Here is a 17,421-nt window from a genome sequence, read left to right on the forward strand (position 1 = left end):
GTTTCAACTTTGGAAAAAGGTCAAAGTCTGGTGGACTCATGTCTGGACTGTAGGGAGCATGAGGTAACACTTCCCAGCTGTATTTGCGTAGTTTTTCAATGACGACATTCCCTATGTGCGGGTGAGCATTGTCATGAAGAATAAGTGGCTCAGTCAAGAGCAACTGAGGTTGGGTTTTGTGCATTTTTCTGCTCATTTTTTGAAAAATATCACGATAATACACTGCTGTGACACTTCTTCCACATGGAACTTTGTCTGTGATGATGATGCCTTCATGATCATAAGCAAAAATCATCAATTGTTTGACTTTTGATTGAGCTCGTCAAAATTTTTTTGACCATGGGGAAGATGGAGCTCTCCACTCGTCATTGAAAAACTACACGAATACGGCTGGGAGGTGTTACCTCATGCTCCCTACAGTCCAGACATGAGTCCACCAGACTTTGACCTTTTTCCAAAGTTGAAACAACCTATGTGTGGACATCATTTTGCATCTCTGGAACAGCTTTCTTCCGCTGGTACCCAAGCCATTTGGCAACTGAACAAAAACGGTGTCTCAGATGGAATAATGAAGCTTCCCAGGTGTTGGGACTCGGTCATTACAAAGCAGGGAAACCATATTGAAGGATTGTAAAGAAATACTTTGAAAAAAAATAAAACATGTAAATTTAAAAAAATGGTGTGCATCATTTATTAAATGACCCTCGTATATATTCTGCATCCATAGAAATCCTCTCACCCAATGATGGGTGCAGAGCAGAATTAGGGCATTTTCACACACAACTCTATACTGAAATGAAACCAGAATCAGGCATTTAACTGTATCAGCAACATAAACCCTACAAAATTCACTCAGGACCAGAATTCACATATCTTGGAGCCTGCCCAGAAACGGGAAGCACCATAAATATCAGCACACCTACTGGGGAAACTGAACAAGTACGATTACTATTTATTTATTTAAATTTTTTAAATTCTGCTTAGGCCTAAGATGGATTACAGTAAAATATACATATCTTACCATAATAAAAGATTATTAGTACATCACAGGCAATTCGAAACTGTTAACTACCAGAATATCCTTTAAACAGTAAAGGTCAAATGTACAAAGAATCTGCTACAAAAGTGATTCATTCTGATGAAATGTTTTGCAAAACAAATGGGTCTTCAACAGCATTTTAAGTGATTACACAATCTTAAAGAACCTGGTACTGTAGAGTAGACCAGTCACCGAAATGGCTGTGTATCATGTTTTTACATAATGTACCTCAATCACTGATTGAATGGATAATCTCATTGCTGACTGTGATTGCAAATATCGACTTGGCAAATATTTTTTCAAAATTTGAGCCAAATACCAGGATACTTTACCATAAACCACTTGATGAATAATTGTAAAAATTTTATATTCAATTTGATAAATAAATGGCAACCAATGTAATTGTTTTAATACAGGAGAAGAAATCTGTTCATAATGCGATACCTCGGTGATCATTCTAGCTGCCATATTTTGAATTATTTGCAATGCCTGACAACAATGCATTTCAAAAATCTAATTTAGAGATTACCAGGCTCTGTATCACTGTCCAAAAATCAGATACTGGTAGCATTGGTTTTATTTTAGAAAGAGCCCGCAATTGAAAAAAAGCTCCTGTGATGATCTGTAGTATATGTTCCTAGACGAGTATCTAGATGAACTCCAACAATCTCATATGTGTCAATATTGAAAATCTTTCAACTGCACCTCCTGTACTTGCAATAACACATGATCCTTTCTAATGATCATAACTTCTGTTTTGTTTTGTTTTTTTAAATAACAGCTTTTATTGAGATACACCTCAAACATAACATAAACATATAGAATACAACAGCAAGAAAATAAAGTGCAAGCATCCACACTCCAAATAACACCCAAAGTGTAGTCAAGAACAAGTACAAATGTAATCCCCCTATTCTAACAATAACAAACTACAAAACCCACCTAAACGCAGTCAAAGTCCCCCCCACCCACCCCCCAGGGACAAAACACCATTCCCACAACACCCAATTAGGTCGAGAAGCATCCAAAACCAGAAAAAAAAACCCTAAAAAATTGAATAGGGATATAAATAAAGGTTCCCCCTAGTCTCCGCCATCCCAGTCCAGCCCCATGGTCAACTCAGTGCCCCAATCCACCCCTGTCACTGATCCCCACAGAAGCCCGAAATCTGCGCCAAATATGAGCATATCCATGGAGTTTACCATGGCGTAGGGCTGTTAAGTGGTAAAGAAGTTGCCAAGTAAGCAAGCGATGCTCCACCATGGCCCAGTGGGAGGGAGCACCTGGTTCCAAAGGGAAGCAATAGCTAATCTAGCAGCAGTGAAGGCCAGCTTACAAAACATAGAATCACCCCAAGCTAAATCCAATTGATGCCAGAACAACAAGACAGGATTCGAGACACTCGAGAAAAAATCCCAATCCAGAACCCAGACACCCGCCCACACTGCCACCACATATGGAAATAGGTACCCACCTCCCCACAGCCCCTCCAACAAAGAGCACTTGCACCTCCCTGCCAACGAGCCACCACCTGAGGGGTATAATACCAACGAAAGAGGACCTTGTATCCATTTTCAATCAACAAGGCCGCTATACCCGCCGAAGAAATCTCTGACCAGATATCCCCCCAGGTGTCCCAGGATATTTCAGATCCCCAATCTCCCTCCCATGCCCTCATGTAGGAATGTGGGGTCCCCCGACAATTGAGGCATCTATATATAGCAGAGAGAGCTCCCTTCCTGAGCACCGGTCCTAACAACAGTTCAAAGGGAGTCTTGCCCCCCCTCAGATCCCTCCAAAGACCCGAGGCCCTGATATAATGAACCACTTGCAGGTAGGGAAACAAATCTCTGACCCCAAAGCCAAACCTGTCCCGGAGCTCTGTAAAGGGTCGAATACGTCCCAAAACCGGGTCCCACAATTGACCCACACACACTAAGCCCCTAGTTTCCCAATCAGCAAATACTCCACCCCCCCTTCCCGGTAGAAAATCTGGATTATATCTTAACGGGGTAACTTCTGTTTTTTACAGATTTAAGACCAATTTATTCACATCCAACAATATTCAATCTTTATCATACAATGAGTCAATTTTTCAACCACATACTCAATCCCTATCTGCACTGGGGAAAAAAACCCTGTATATCATCTGCATAAATGCGATAATGTATCTCTAAGTCCTCTAAAACCTGCCCTAGTGATGCTACATAGATGTTAGATAGTAGGGCCGACAAAGCGGACCCCTGTGGCACTCCTTTTCTCACTGACATCACTGAAGATAAACTACTTCCACTCTTTACCACAAATTTACGATCACTCAGTAATGAATGAAACCATCTCAGCACTACACCTCCCATCCGCAGCTTATGTAACAGAATTCTCACATCCAATGACACCATACAAAATATTTTCCTCATATCTAGCCCTTGTCAAAAAACATCCAAAGTGGATATCATCAATATCTCAATCCCATGCCCTTTTCTAAACCCATACTGATGTTTATCTAACCAATTCTTCTTTCTTCCAAGGCACCTAGCAATAATTTTAGTAACAACTGCCATTACTGAAATTGGCCTATAGTTACTTAAATTCCCTGGATCTAGATTTTGTCTTTTTAAAAAGAGATAGGTTCTTTCCTTGCTAATATATTTTCTAGTTGATAGGTGTGTCATTCTGGACAAGCGGATTATATCCCAGTGCTGGCGAGCCTTGCAGAAGGAATCCACTCCAGATTTTTCTTGCATCCCTCCTACTTTACAAAGGGCTCTGCTGCCCCCTAAAGTTAGTTCCAAAGCAGGCAAGTGCCCTTTCTAGAACAGAAGTGAAGCAGGGGTACAGGGAAACTCCCCGAACAAGTCTGTTCTGCTCTAAAATTTCAACAAACATGTTAACTAGTGAACAATCAAAACAGCAAATCAATTTTGCCACACAGAAACATTAATAGAGCTCAAATAATACCCTAAATACTTAAGGTCTGACTAGTATCCAACCTCTTCTGATGGTGTGATCAGAAGAGAAAGATCACTAGAGAAGGACATCATGTTTGGGAAGATCGAAGGAACCAGGCAAAGAGGGCGAACTGCAATCAGATGGCTGGACACGTTGAAAACATCCATGGGGATGATGCTGGAGGACCTTTCTGGACTAGCAAAAAAACGATTTCTTTTTAGATCCGCAATTCATCAAGTCGTTAGGACTCAAACATGAGACGATGGCACCTAACAACAGTGTCCAACCTGCAGGTTTGGCTAAGAAAATTCTGAGTGAGACAGTATGCAGGCACAGGAAACAAACAACAGAGAAGGTGTCCAGAATGACACACTTATCTACTAGAAAAGATATTAGCAAGGTAAGAACCTAATCTCTTTTTCTAGTGCAATAGGTGTGTTATTCTGGACGAGTGAGATATACAAAAGCACTTCCAGAAATCTAAGGCGGGACCACTGCACCAGCTTGTAATTCTGAGGACCTAAAGGCAGAGTCCTCCTTTGCCTCCACATCCACTCTGTAAAACTTGGGGGAAACTGCTCTAGCTTCAGCCCACGACAATGCCACACTTCTAGTCAAATGCATCTTTACGGAAACAGGAGACTGTTTCCCATAAACAATGTATGCCAACAAAATGGCCCTAAGGATCCATCTGGAAATCATGGCTGTATTTAGCTGGATTTGTCAGCACAAAAAGATGATCAGATAGCCTGAACTTATTAGTGACCTTAAGATATCAGAAAAGCATCTTCTTAACTTCCAACTTCTTCAGAATCTGGCCTTTTTTCTTGGAACCTGAGGACTGAAATGCTGGCAATCTGGTTGTCTGATTGGCAGGAACTCTGAAACCACCTTAGGTAGAAAGGAAGGAACGGTGCACAACGAGACTCCAGCTTCAGTGAATTTAAGGAAAGGGTCTCTGCAAGAAGAACCTTCAACTCCGAGACCTGTCTCATTGAGGTAATGGCCACCAGAAAAATCTTTTTGAGCATCAGGTCCTCAATGGCTCGTATGGAGCCTGGCTGAGGCCCTGCAAAACCATGTTAAGATCCCAAGAAAGGAACAGAGGTTTTACCAGAGGCCTGATAAAAACAATGCTCACTTTAGAAATCTGGCTATGTCCAGATGAGGCACCAGTGTAGATTTGCAATCTCAAGCCCTAAAACAAGAGTCCCACTACTTGGGACTCCCATCCCACTACTCTAGGGATGCCATCATACCCTAGAATAGTGGGACTCCCATCCCACTACTCTAGGGATGCCATCATAAGTCCCTTGTCAAGGCTGGCCTGGAGGAAGGCTAAAACAAAAGAGACCGGAGCAGAGAAGGGCTCCTCCTATTTCTGGATGCAACAGCACTGGAAAGTTCCAAGCCTTAGCATAGGCACAGACCATTGTTGGCTTTTTAGACTTGAGCAGAGTAGCAAGGACTACCTCTGAGTACCCCTTGCACACTAACACCTTGCACTCAAGAGCCATGCCTTAAGAGCAAAGCAATCTGGATCTTCTATGACCACTGGACCCTGAGAAAGAAGGTCTGGTTGCACTTGTAGCCTGAGACCGGAACCGGTCCAAAAATGCAGTAGATCTGCATATCATGGTCTGCACAGCCAGTCTGGAGCCATGAGAATGACCTTTCCCCAATGGCGTGTGATCCACGGAAGGAACACATACAACAGCTTGCTCAGTGGCCACGGCTGGACCAAAGCGTCCAAACCCATGCTTCCGAGCTCAGACCTTTAACACAAGAATCTGCCCTTCTTGTTTTGTGCTGTTGTTATGAGGTTGAACATTGGATGACACCAATGACGAACAATGGCTTGGAAGGCTCACCCTGATCCAAGGTCTGTCTGCAGAGGAAATCAGCTTGGATATTGTCCTCTTCTGCTATATGCACTGCTGAGAGTGCTTGAAGATGAAGTTCTGCCTATTTGAACAGTAACGCGGCAGAGTGAAATCCCTGATGGACAAGGCCAAGCAGCCTGTTTGCAAGTTCTTCAGGAATTAATCCAGCTACCTCTCCTCCCTTGTAACAAAAAAAAAACAAAAAAACCCCCACAAAACTGTTGTAACTTCACTGGAAATGTCCAGTTAGCTCTTTTGTAATCCGCCTTGAACTGCAAGGTATAGGCGGAATAGAAATCCGTAATGTAATGTAATGTTTAGAGTGCTGCCAGCCCGAAGCCACTTCTAATGAAGGTAGGGCTCGCTTGCAGTCGGCGGGGAGGGAAGGATGGAGGGTCAGCAGGGGTTTGGCTGCGCGGTGGGGGTGGGGGGTGCTCAAGGGTTCTGCTGCACAAGGGATGGGAGGGAGGGAAGGATAGAAGCTGAGCAAGAGTTATGCTGCACGAGGGATGTGAGGGGAGGATAGAAGCTGGGCAAACTTCTGCTGCACAAGGGGATGGGAGGGAGGGGAGGAAAGATGCTGCACATGTGGAGGAGAGAAAGAAAGGAAGAATCGGGGTGGAGAGGAAGGGAGAGATGGTCATGTGCATACCCCAAAAATAAGACCTAATGCTTTTTTTGGGCCCCAAATGGATATAAGACACTGTCTTATTTTTAGGGAAACACGATATGAAAGAATTTTATTTAGTTATTCATATACTGCCTATTGTCTAAGCAGTTTACATTCAGGGAATCAGTCATTTGTCCCTATCTGCCAGGGAAACATAGAAGACTGGACTCTCACTCCACTCATGTTAGAGGAGGACGCAAAGGGGACCTATTTGGAGTCAAAGTTTAGCTCTTGGAGCAAATCAATAATCAGGTCCAACAGAGGGTTTGAATATTCAGAGAACCCGGATCGAGAGCCACCACAGGGTCTGACACGCCTCACTGTGACCCTGCATCCCTTCACAAGGAGGGCGCGTCCTGAGACAGCAATGGAATAGTAAAGAGTCCCATCATCATCTGAATCTCCCTCAGAAAGATCTGCTAGAACCTGGCCAGTTGCAGCCAGCGAGATAGATGCACCCTGGGAGCCCCTGCCACCTTGTGTGCTGTCTGAAGCACTGCCAGACTTCCCCTTGAATGGTTGGCTGCCCTGAAAGGCTCTCCACATCAAATTAACAAATTTCAGAAAAAATGCCATACTAGACATTGCTGTCTCCTATAGAGGATTCCAGCTTGCATCTCGGGCTCCACAACCTCTGTGCCTCTGCACTTAAGACGATCGCCATTCTGGGGTCCAGAATGGAAACTTGCCCCAACCAGCGGGCTTCCTGCCTTTTCTTCAGCCCTAGAGAGCAAAGGGGAGGCTAAGCTGACTGCTCCCACCCCCTATTACATGCTATGTGGCATGTGGCATAAGAACACTTCTTAGGCATCCATCCAGCACAATCTAGCATGAATTAGGGTCAAAAGAGCCTAAGAACTCCATTCCTGCCAGATGAGGCAAAATGAGGTGATTTGAAGCTTCTGGAGAACTTTGAAAAAAATAATCAGGAAATTTAAGATGGCCGCTGCAGCAGAGTTTTGGCTCCCCAAAAAAAGCTTTAAAAATGGTAAAATAAAACAAACAAACAAAAAAACCCTAGTGATTTTAGAGGAGGGGGGGGGGGGAACATCAGAAAAAAATGCAGTAACCATCAAAAACACCATTTGCAGAACCCTCCCTCCAATTTTCCTGTGCTGGCAATGAGCTGCAGCCTGCCTCAGCTCCAAAAGTAGCTGGATCTTGGAGAAGAAATCACTGCCTTAACCAGAATGTCCTTCCAGCACTGTCTAACCAGTATCCAGCCAGTCTAACCGGTATCTGAGCCTCCAACCCCCGTGGACCGCGGATGTGCAATAAAAGGGGGGAGGCAAAATGCAGTCAGCACCCTGCAAGACCCCACTAAACTCCCTATGGAAACCTAACAACCTGCATCAAACCCCTGCAAGCAGTAGGTGAGCAATGCTACCAGGGGGACAGCCCAAAGCTCCTAAAAGGCTTGTGTAGGCTGGCTAACAGGTACCACAAGGGATTGGCCTGTCAGCTACAGATCTCAGTCTGCTTCTCCTCCACACAAGCAGAGCTGGACCCTCGACCAGGGGAGCTCTTAGTACTGAAAGATGAAGAAAATACACACACACACACACAAAAAAAAATCAAAAATAAAGAAATAAGCAGAGCAGATCAGAAACACTCTTTCAGGCTTATGTTCAGAAGAACTGTAGGGGGCAGAACAGCCTTCAGTGAAGTTGGAGGGAGTCAGGAAAAATTTGGAGTGGATTCCTTCTGCAAGTTTCGCAAGCACTGGAATATAACCCGCTTGTCCAGAATGACACACCTATAGCACTAAAATAATGGTTTCACAGTTGAAATCTTACAACTCTCTGGAACAATTCCAGTTCGAAGTGTGATTTATCCACAATTTTTGTTAATACTGAAACCCCTTCATTTACCACTAACTTCACAAGTGCTGATGAACAAGGCTCAAATACTGATCATCAACATATCACAGATCTCACCTCCTCAGAACTCATCCAACCATCCACATCATCTTCCATATCATTCAGGAAGTCATTCGCCATTCATTCATCATCCATTGCAACTAATTTCTCCATCTTCTCCTTCAAATATGTTGCATAATCATCAGGATCCAGACCCTCTGCACCTGTTCTATCATCATAACCTTCAACTAAAAATTGTACAGTGTAAAATAATTATTTTGTGTTCTGCATTGTCATTTGAATCTTGTTCTTAAAATATTTATTCCTCTCTTCATCACATATCCATATATATTATTTTAATTTAATATGATAACTCTCATAATTATCCCCAAAATCAGTTCTCCACAACCTTTCACTCTCATAATTCCTGCCCCACAGTTTTAGTTATCCATGGCCTAGGTCTATATCTTGGTATAGCCATAATTTTCCTTTCTGGAGCAACTATATCTAATGATATTTGCAAAGCAAAATTCCATCCCACTACCAGAGGGTTACCAGATTTTTCATTTGGAAAATCCGGACCCCTAGATCTACCCCCAGTCCTGCCCAGTCCCACCCCTCCCCACCCCATCATGCCCCAGTCCTGCCCCCAATCCCACCCTAGCCCCACCCCCTGCTCTCAGATGTCATGTGCACACGCGTGGCACCCAAGCATGCGTGGATGCCCTCCTGCCTGAGGGCGATTTGATAGAAGCTTTTCAAAACCCGGATTGGTGTTAAAATCATTGGATGTGCATATACTTTTACTTATGGTATCTAGCAGTTACAAACAAATTTAGATGGTCAGATCATCTGTTTGTGCTGGCAGGAGCAGCCCGAACGGAGCAGCCCGAACAGATCAGCCAGCATTGAAAGACACTATTTCCAGGTGGATCCGTACCCCCTATGTCGGAAATGGAAAGCGTCCATCTATATCTGTGAAGGTGAATTCTACGAGAGGAGTTCCTTCCTCATGGGCGGAATCATCAGCAGTTTCCCCAGAAGAGATCTGTAGAGCTGCCACTTGGCCTTAAAACTGCACAATCTGTAATACTTTTTATTTTTAAATCTTTATTCATTTTCAATCGAAAAACAGTGCATACAAGAATTCCTACAAGTTATTTGAAAAAACAGCACTTGCATAAAATACATGAGAATCATTTTCACCCCCTTCCCCCTGATTTCAATGTATTCAAAACACCATACAATAATACAGTCAAACCACGGTTTGCGAGTAACCCGGTTTGCGAGTGTTTTGAAAGACAAGCAAAACATTCTCGCAAAACTTGTCTCGCAAACCCAGTGTTGACTCAATTTGCGAGCACCCACCCCGAGAACCGGCATCGCTCCCTCTCCCCCCCCCCGCTCGCATAGGGCTCCACCCCCGCGCGAACCGGCACCCCCTGCCCGACCAACTTGAACTCACCCCCCCGTCTGGCACTGGCATGAGAACCGGCATCACTCCCTCCCCCCCCCCCGCTTGAATCAGCACCACCCCCAGCAAGAACAGGCACCCCCCCGCCCGACCAACTTTAACTCCCCCCCCCCCCCGTCTGGCACCGACACGCATCCCACAGGACGTGCCGGTACCGCTTGAAGATCTTCTTCCTGCCTCTGCTGGCTTTGAGCATGCATCTGCGCATGCTCAAGCCCTTCTAATTCTCCCTTACGACGAGAATTAGAAGGGCTTGAGCATGCACAGATGCATGCTCAAAGCTGGCAGAGGCAGGAAGAAGATCTTCAAGCGGTACCGGCACGTCCTGTGGGCTGCGTGCCGGTGCTAGACGGGGGGGGGGTGTGAGTTAAAGTTGGTCGGACGGCGGGTGGCTGTTCTCGCAGGAGGGGGTGCCGATTCAAGCAGTGGGGGAGGGGGCCTTTGAGAGCAGAGGGGAGGGGTGCCGGTTCTCGTGCCGGTGCCAGACAGGGGGGTGAGTTCAAGTTGGTTGGGCGGGGGTGCCAGTTCGTGCGGGGGGGGGGGGGGCCTTTGCTAGCGGGTTGGGGGAGCAGCGCCGCTGGCCTCGGGGGGGAACATATCAAAGCGAGTTTCCATTATTTCCTATGGGGAAACTCGCTTTGATATAAGAGTATTTTGGTTTACGAGCATGCTTCTGGAACGAATTATGCTCATAAACCAAGGTTCCACTGTACTTTCAAATCATTAATAGGCCAGTCCCTATATATTATCCCTCTCTCTCCCACCTACCCCCCTTCCTTGGATGTGAAAAATTATTACCAAAAGTAAAGAGAAAAACCACTCAAGTAGAATCAATAAAATTGGTCAATGGACCCCATGTCAGATTAAACCACTTAATATTACCTCTTTGTTCAGACATCATTTTCTCATAATAACACAAGCATATCGAATTCCACCAAAAAGTGAAATTTAAGCGGTCACAATTTTTCCAATTTTTTGTAATCATTTGGATGTCTACCCCAGTCATTATACCCAATAACCTGTTTTTATGTCTGTCTACTGGAGATGTCCCACATATTACCGCTTCATATGACAGTGGAATCACAGTCTCCAGAATCAGAGTAATATGTCCCCAAATAGATATCCAAAAACTGAGTATCAAAGGACAATAGAATAATAAATGATACAGTGTCCCTATATCAAGGTGACAGTGCCAGCATCTATTAGATTTTGAACTATCTAATTTCTGCAAATGAACAGGGGTCCAAAAACTTTTATGCAACAAAAAAAAAAACAGGTTTGTCTCATAGATTACTTTACATTAGTGATTTCTATTCCGCCAATACCTTGCGGTTCAAGGTGGATTACATAAAAGTTTTCAGAGATTACATAAAAAGTTTACATAAAAATTTACAGGAATAGCATAAGAGATGTCATAAGAGTTACATAAGAATTACCAAAGAGTTGTCATTATCTTAAGGTGATAAATGTTGGATAATAAGAATTACCAAAGAGTTGTCAAGATCTTAAGGTGGTAAGTGATGGGTAAATAGAGGCATTTTAGCATTAGTTGGGTAATTACACCTCATCCTCCAAATCCGTGGCCATTGAGTAGCAGAAATCTGCTGCTTAATCTCAATGCTCTAAATGTCTCAAACTTGTTTTTGGTTTCTTATTCATATAGCCAGATATTAATTTATACCACTTGGCTGCCTGATGCCCCAGCAAATCTGTCTGGAAGCATAGGGCTGGCAAGCATAGGGCTGATTTTTGAGATTTCGCCAATCAGGGAACCCCTTCTGAATGGCTTGCTTCAACTACAACCACTTATATATTTGAGATTTTGAAATACCAAATTATTGTTGCAGTCGTGAAACACTTTTTATTTTAATATCTTCATTCTCTGTGTTCCTCCTTGACTTTTATCATCTCAAAATGATCGCTTTTTATTGATACCCCTGAAAACAAGGAGCACACCATGAAGGCTTGATTGGGTGGTATAAGAAATTTTAAATAAACTTAAAATAACCCATAATTCTGCCTTTTATATCCTAGTTCCATTTCTATGGAATTCTGTTCTGTTCTTGCAAAGTGAAACTCCATTGCCAAGTTTAAAGCAGGTATTGAAGCTTATTTGCTTATTTTTTTTCCAAACTGTGTTTTGGGGATAGGTAATCTCCATGGCTAGTTGGGGAGACCATATGGGGTTCTCAGGTTTTTCCTCTTATTTTGCATGTTTTGTCTTCTGCATTCTTTTGCTCTTTTAATTTGAATTCTATTTGATTTTAATTGTAAATCGCTCTGATGCTTGTAACAAAGGGTGTTTTAAAAGCCCTTCTTTAAAAATAAACAGAACACAAATGAAAGAAAATTTGGCCTGGCTGTGGATAAGGAAAGGTGTAAGATTATAGAATAGCTGTTGATAAAGCAAGGAGGTATATTTTACTGTGAAAATTCAGGCATCTGTTAATTGGTCCCATGAGTCATTTCTCACAGTAAAATCTTTAGTACAAGATCCCAAACTACTAATTTCCAAAGAAATAGAATGGCAGGCATGAGTAAACATTTTTTTCTGATTAAACTAGAAATTATAGTGCTTGTTTTGCTATCTCCCACCTCTCTAACAGATATATAGTACATATTGAGATTAAATGGAAGTCATTTGCTTTAGGAACAATGAGTGATGTTATGAGAGTAGTTTCTTGTGTAAGTAATGCCTCAAGTATGATGAACTCTTGTCCAATATGGGTCATCAAGGAGACTGTTGGAGATTATCTTTGTTGTGAATGCATTTGTAGCACAGGGCTATCCACTAGATCAGTTCAAGCAAGTCAATGTTAAGCCTGCCTTTAAAAATAACAGAACTGAATCCTTTGAATCATAGAAGCCATTACCCTATTTCTTCCCTACCCTTTCTGAGAAAAATCATTGAAGATATTATGCTTAAACAATGCAGGATTTTCTAGACAAATTCAGTACAGTATACTCAATCAATGTCAATAAATACCGCCATAATACTAACAGAGAAACTTTATTATTACAGGTTTGGTAACATAGTAAATGACAGCAGATAAAGACCTGAATGGTCCATCCAGTCTGCCCATTAGTTATACCCATTAAAAATACATGATTAAATTAACTTGTCTCTTCTTTGATATTTCTGGGTCAAAGACTGTAAAGTCCACCTGGTATTGTCCTAGGTTCCAAATGCTGAAGTTGCCATCCAAGCTCACTCCAGCCTATCCAACCATCCTGTTTGCAGGATATCTACCATAAAGTCTGGCCAGTAATAACCTCATGTTCCAAGTTAGTGGAGTTCCCATTGATGCCTTCCCCAGCCCAATCCTACACCAAATCATCACATATGGAACACAGACCGTGCAAATCTGTCCAGTACTGGCCTTAGCTCTTTCATTTACATTCTTTGTTTTCTAATTAGAGATCCTCTATGTTTATCCCATGCTTTTTTAAATTCTATCACCATTTTCCTCTCCACCACTTCCCTCAGGAGGGCATGCCAGGCATCTACAACCCTCTCCATGAAAAAGAATTTCCTAGCATTGCTCCTGAGTCTTCCTCTCCGCAACCTCAAATTATGCCCTCTAGTTTTACCATTTTCGTTCTATATTAATACCTTTCAAGTATTTAACCATCTGTATAATATCTCCTATGTCCCTCCTCTCCTCCAGAGTATACATATTTAGGTCTTCCAATCTCTTCTCATACTTCTTTTTGTTCAAACCCCTTACCATTTTCATCGCCTTCCTCTGGACTGCTTCAAGTCTTTTTATATCCTTCACCAGATACGGCCTCCAAAACTGAACACAATAGAGTACTCTCAAGTGCGGCCTCACCAATGACCTCTACAGGGGCATCAACACCTCCCTTCTTCTGCTGGTTATTCCTCTTTCTATACAGCCTAGCCACCGCCTTGTCACACTGTTTAGATTCCTTTAGATCAGGGGTGTCCAACCTGCAGCCCCGTGAGGTATTTCGTGCGGCCCCGCTTGAGGGCAATGCAGCATTTTCCTCTGCTGCCCCCGGGTGTTTACATTCTTGCCGGCTCCCTCCTCCATCTTGCTCCTACATGCCTCCTATGGCTGACCTGGAAGCATTCCTCCAGTCTGGCAACTCAAAATCTCCAAGTTTTACAGCCAATGGCAATATCCTCAAGCTGCCACTGAGGAGGAGGGGGCAGGGAGGGGGCAGGGAGGAGAGAAGACAGCAGCTCTGCAATATTGTTGCCAGTTGCAGAACTTAGGAAGTTGAAGGGGGAGGAGGTGGCCGTCAGTTGGTGAGGCTTGGGGATCCCTACTAGCTACAGCAGGGGAGATGTTCATTTTGAAGCAGCCTAAAAATGAAAAAAATCCCCCATCGCTGCTGACGGCCTTCCCCAACGATCCCCGACAATCGCGCACCCCCTACCCTCCACCGACAATTGCAGCGACCCACCTGAACCTAAAGCAGATGGCAGGAGGGATGCCCACTCCCTCCTGCCATGAAGGATCGCCCCCCCAAAAAAATGCAAAACTTATCTCACTCCCTCCTGCCATGAAGGTGCCCGCTCACTCCCCCCTGAAAAAAATGGCAGGAGAGATGCCCACTCCCTTCTATCTGGAAAGACCTCCCCCCCCCCCCGAAGAGAAAGGCAGTTGGGATGCCTACTCCCCCCCTTCCAGGCTCCGTACCTTAAAGTTGGGAGCAGGAGGTACTGAAAACACCTCCTGCTCCTCCGTGATGACACTGAGCCTTAGGCCCCTCCCCAGTGCATCATGGGGAGGAGCCTAAGGTCCTGATTGGCTCAAATACCTCAGGCTCCTCCCTTGGGAGGGGCCTGAGGCAATTGAGCCAATCAGGGGCTTCCTTAGGCTCCTTCCTTGATGATACTGGGCCTTAGGCCCCTCCCCGGTGCATCATATGATGCACCAGAGAGGCCTAAGGCCCAGTATCGTTGCAGAGGAGGAGGTGTTTTCAGTACCTCCTACCAACGTCAAGGTATGGGGGCCTGGAGGAGGAATGCTAGCACAGGGGGGGGGCTTTTTAATGGGACGGATGGCGTGTAGAACATTTTAAAAAAGCAGAAGCCCTGACAGCAGTGACAGGAGGCTGCTTCTCCTATCACTACTGTTAGGGCTCTGCATTGTGTCAATCGCTCACTGAGTGATTGCGTTGGTGGGTTTGCATGCAAATGATTTGCACCTTCGTGGAAATCATTTGCATGCAAACTTAACAGTGAATCAATCGCTTTTGGAAAATCGGCCAGAGAATTGGCCAACAGCGATTGAGTCACTATCGTTAGTGAATCTAGCCCTAAGGCTCTAACAATTGAATCTAGATTAGGGTAAAAGTAGATTATGTACTTACCCTGGTAAGATTTTTTCCAGTAGATAGGTGAGACATTCTAGTCTTTCTCTTCTGCAGTCCATGCGGGTAAAGGGAAATAACCCTATGGTCTAGAACAGTGGTCTCAAACTTGCAGCCCGGGAACCACATGTGGCCCGCCAGGTACTATTTTGAGGCCCTCGATATGTTTATCATAATCACAAAAGTAAAATAGAATAGTTTCTTGATCATATGTCACTTTAGCTATAAATGACAATATTATTATTAAGACTTAGCCAAAAGGAAAGATTTATAAACTATAAAGAATTTTACCTCATGCAAAATTGTCATTTCTTTAATAAGACATTAACTATTTTTTCTGAGGCCCTCCAAGTACCTACAAAATGTGGCCCTGCAAAGGGTTTGAGTTTGAGATCACTGGTCTAGAATGTCTCACCTATTGCACTGGAACAGAAATTAGAGCTGATAAGCTACAAATATTTTGCTTTATTCTTTGAAGGGCTAATGGGTTTTCTATATTGTGGCTCCTTTTTTGCAAATATTTTAAGAAAGACACCCTCAATAAAGGCAATCAACTACAGAAGACCCAACTTTACAACAGCATTACTAATTCTATGATATTATATAGTAAAATAGTGAATGACGACAAAGAAAAATCAACTTCACCCATCTAGTCTATCCAGTTAAGATTCACACACTATGAGTAGACATACATACGAGTTCAGTTTCTTCTTGTCATATCTTTTGCCTGACCTCTAACCCCTTTTCCTACTATCCCACCTTCTATTTCATAATAATATGCCCAGAATGTATTACAATGATGGTTTCAACCTCTGCTAATAGACCATTTCAGGCTCTGTCATTCTCAACTTGCCTCTTACAAGATCAATACTTAGTTAGCATTCAGTTATCCCTCCATGTTAAAACCCAGCCTATAAGCTTATTGAAGTTTTGGCTTTAACTATGGTCCCCTTAAACAGGTCCCTCAGACTTTTCTTGGAGGCTCAATGCAATTATGTCTTCACAGTTTAGGATTATAACTACCAATGTTAGGTTACCCCAGTATGTTCTTGGAAACACAATGCAGTACCAATCTTGTTTTGAGGCTGTGCATATTTGTTTCATGAGTAAAAGCTATACGTAAACTGCCCTCTCCTAATGAAGAAGTTCTAATAATCTCAATCCATAAAGCAATAGCAGGTGATGAAATTGTCAGGCATGGTTCAATCAGAATTGATAAATCTATTGCAGCAGGTGGAGTTCAAGAGCAGAGACAGCCAAGAAGGTGAGACTGATTGAGGTTGTTCCACAATTGTCCAGGAATCTTCAGGAATTAAAAATCTCCTGGACACCGCTGCAAACAATCTTGTAAAAAAGCTGTCTCACCCTTATTATTATTATTTTTAAATCATAATTTCAGGGTTGGCTCAATGATTAGGCAAAACTAAGTTGCTTAGGGCAGCAACTTCTGGATGCATCTACAGTCAGCGCAATAGATCTTGACAGTCACAGAGAGATCCATCAGTGTGCAAGGTAATAGAAGGTGGGATATTAAAAATCATATATAGCTAGGCAAATGACTTTTAGAAATTGCCCTCATTATGTGAATTATGTAGCATTTTTATAGTATTGTTCTGGGAAAGATGGTGTTGGGGTGCTCCTGATTGTGAGAAGGGGGTGGCAATTGTGATTGTGGCATAGTGATTGTGAGAAGGGGGTGGCAATATTAGAAACCTGAAATTTTGGGGGAGACTGTCATAAGGCTTGAAGGTTCGTTCACCCAGGACACACTAAGCCTTTGCACTAGCTCTGCATTGTTTGCTCGTTTATTAGCTGCAGCAGTCATTATTAAGAACCCTTTTCGAACACTATTTATTAAACCAACAATCAATTTAATACTGAATAATTGGGGGAATTCAGTCACCTAAGATCAACTCAAGCCGCAGATGCGCCATACATATCACGTGGTATTAGGGCGGCCATCTTCCGAGTTGGGCTGCAGGGAAGGTCAATGCCTGCTCGCAGACCCGTACGTCATTCCCCCTCTGCAGTAACGTCACTGAGGCGCCGGGTTCTAACCCACGGCGTGTCTTGGATGTGCAAGTCGCTGCTTACGACATACTTATGACCATTTCCGCCCTGCCATCCCCAAGTCAAGATGGCGGCTGTCGCCGCTTCCCCCACACTAGCTTCCAACATGGCGCCCTGCAGTAGCGCCCCCTTGC

The sequence above is a fragment of the Geotrypetes seraphini genome, chromosome 1 (genome assembly GCF_902459505.1).
Source record: "Geotrypetes seraphini chromosome 1, aGeoSer1.1, whole genome shotgun sequence".
NCBI classification, from domain to species: domain Eukaryota; kingdom Metazoa; phylum Chordata; class Amphibia; order Gymnophiona; family Dermophiidae; genus Geotrypetes; species Geotrypetes seraphini.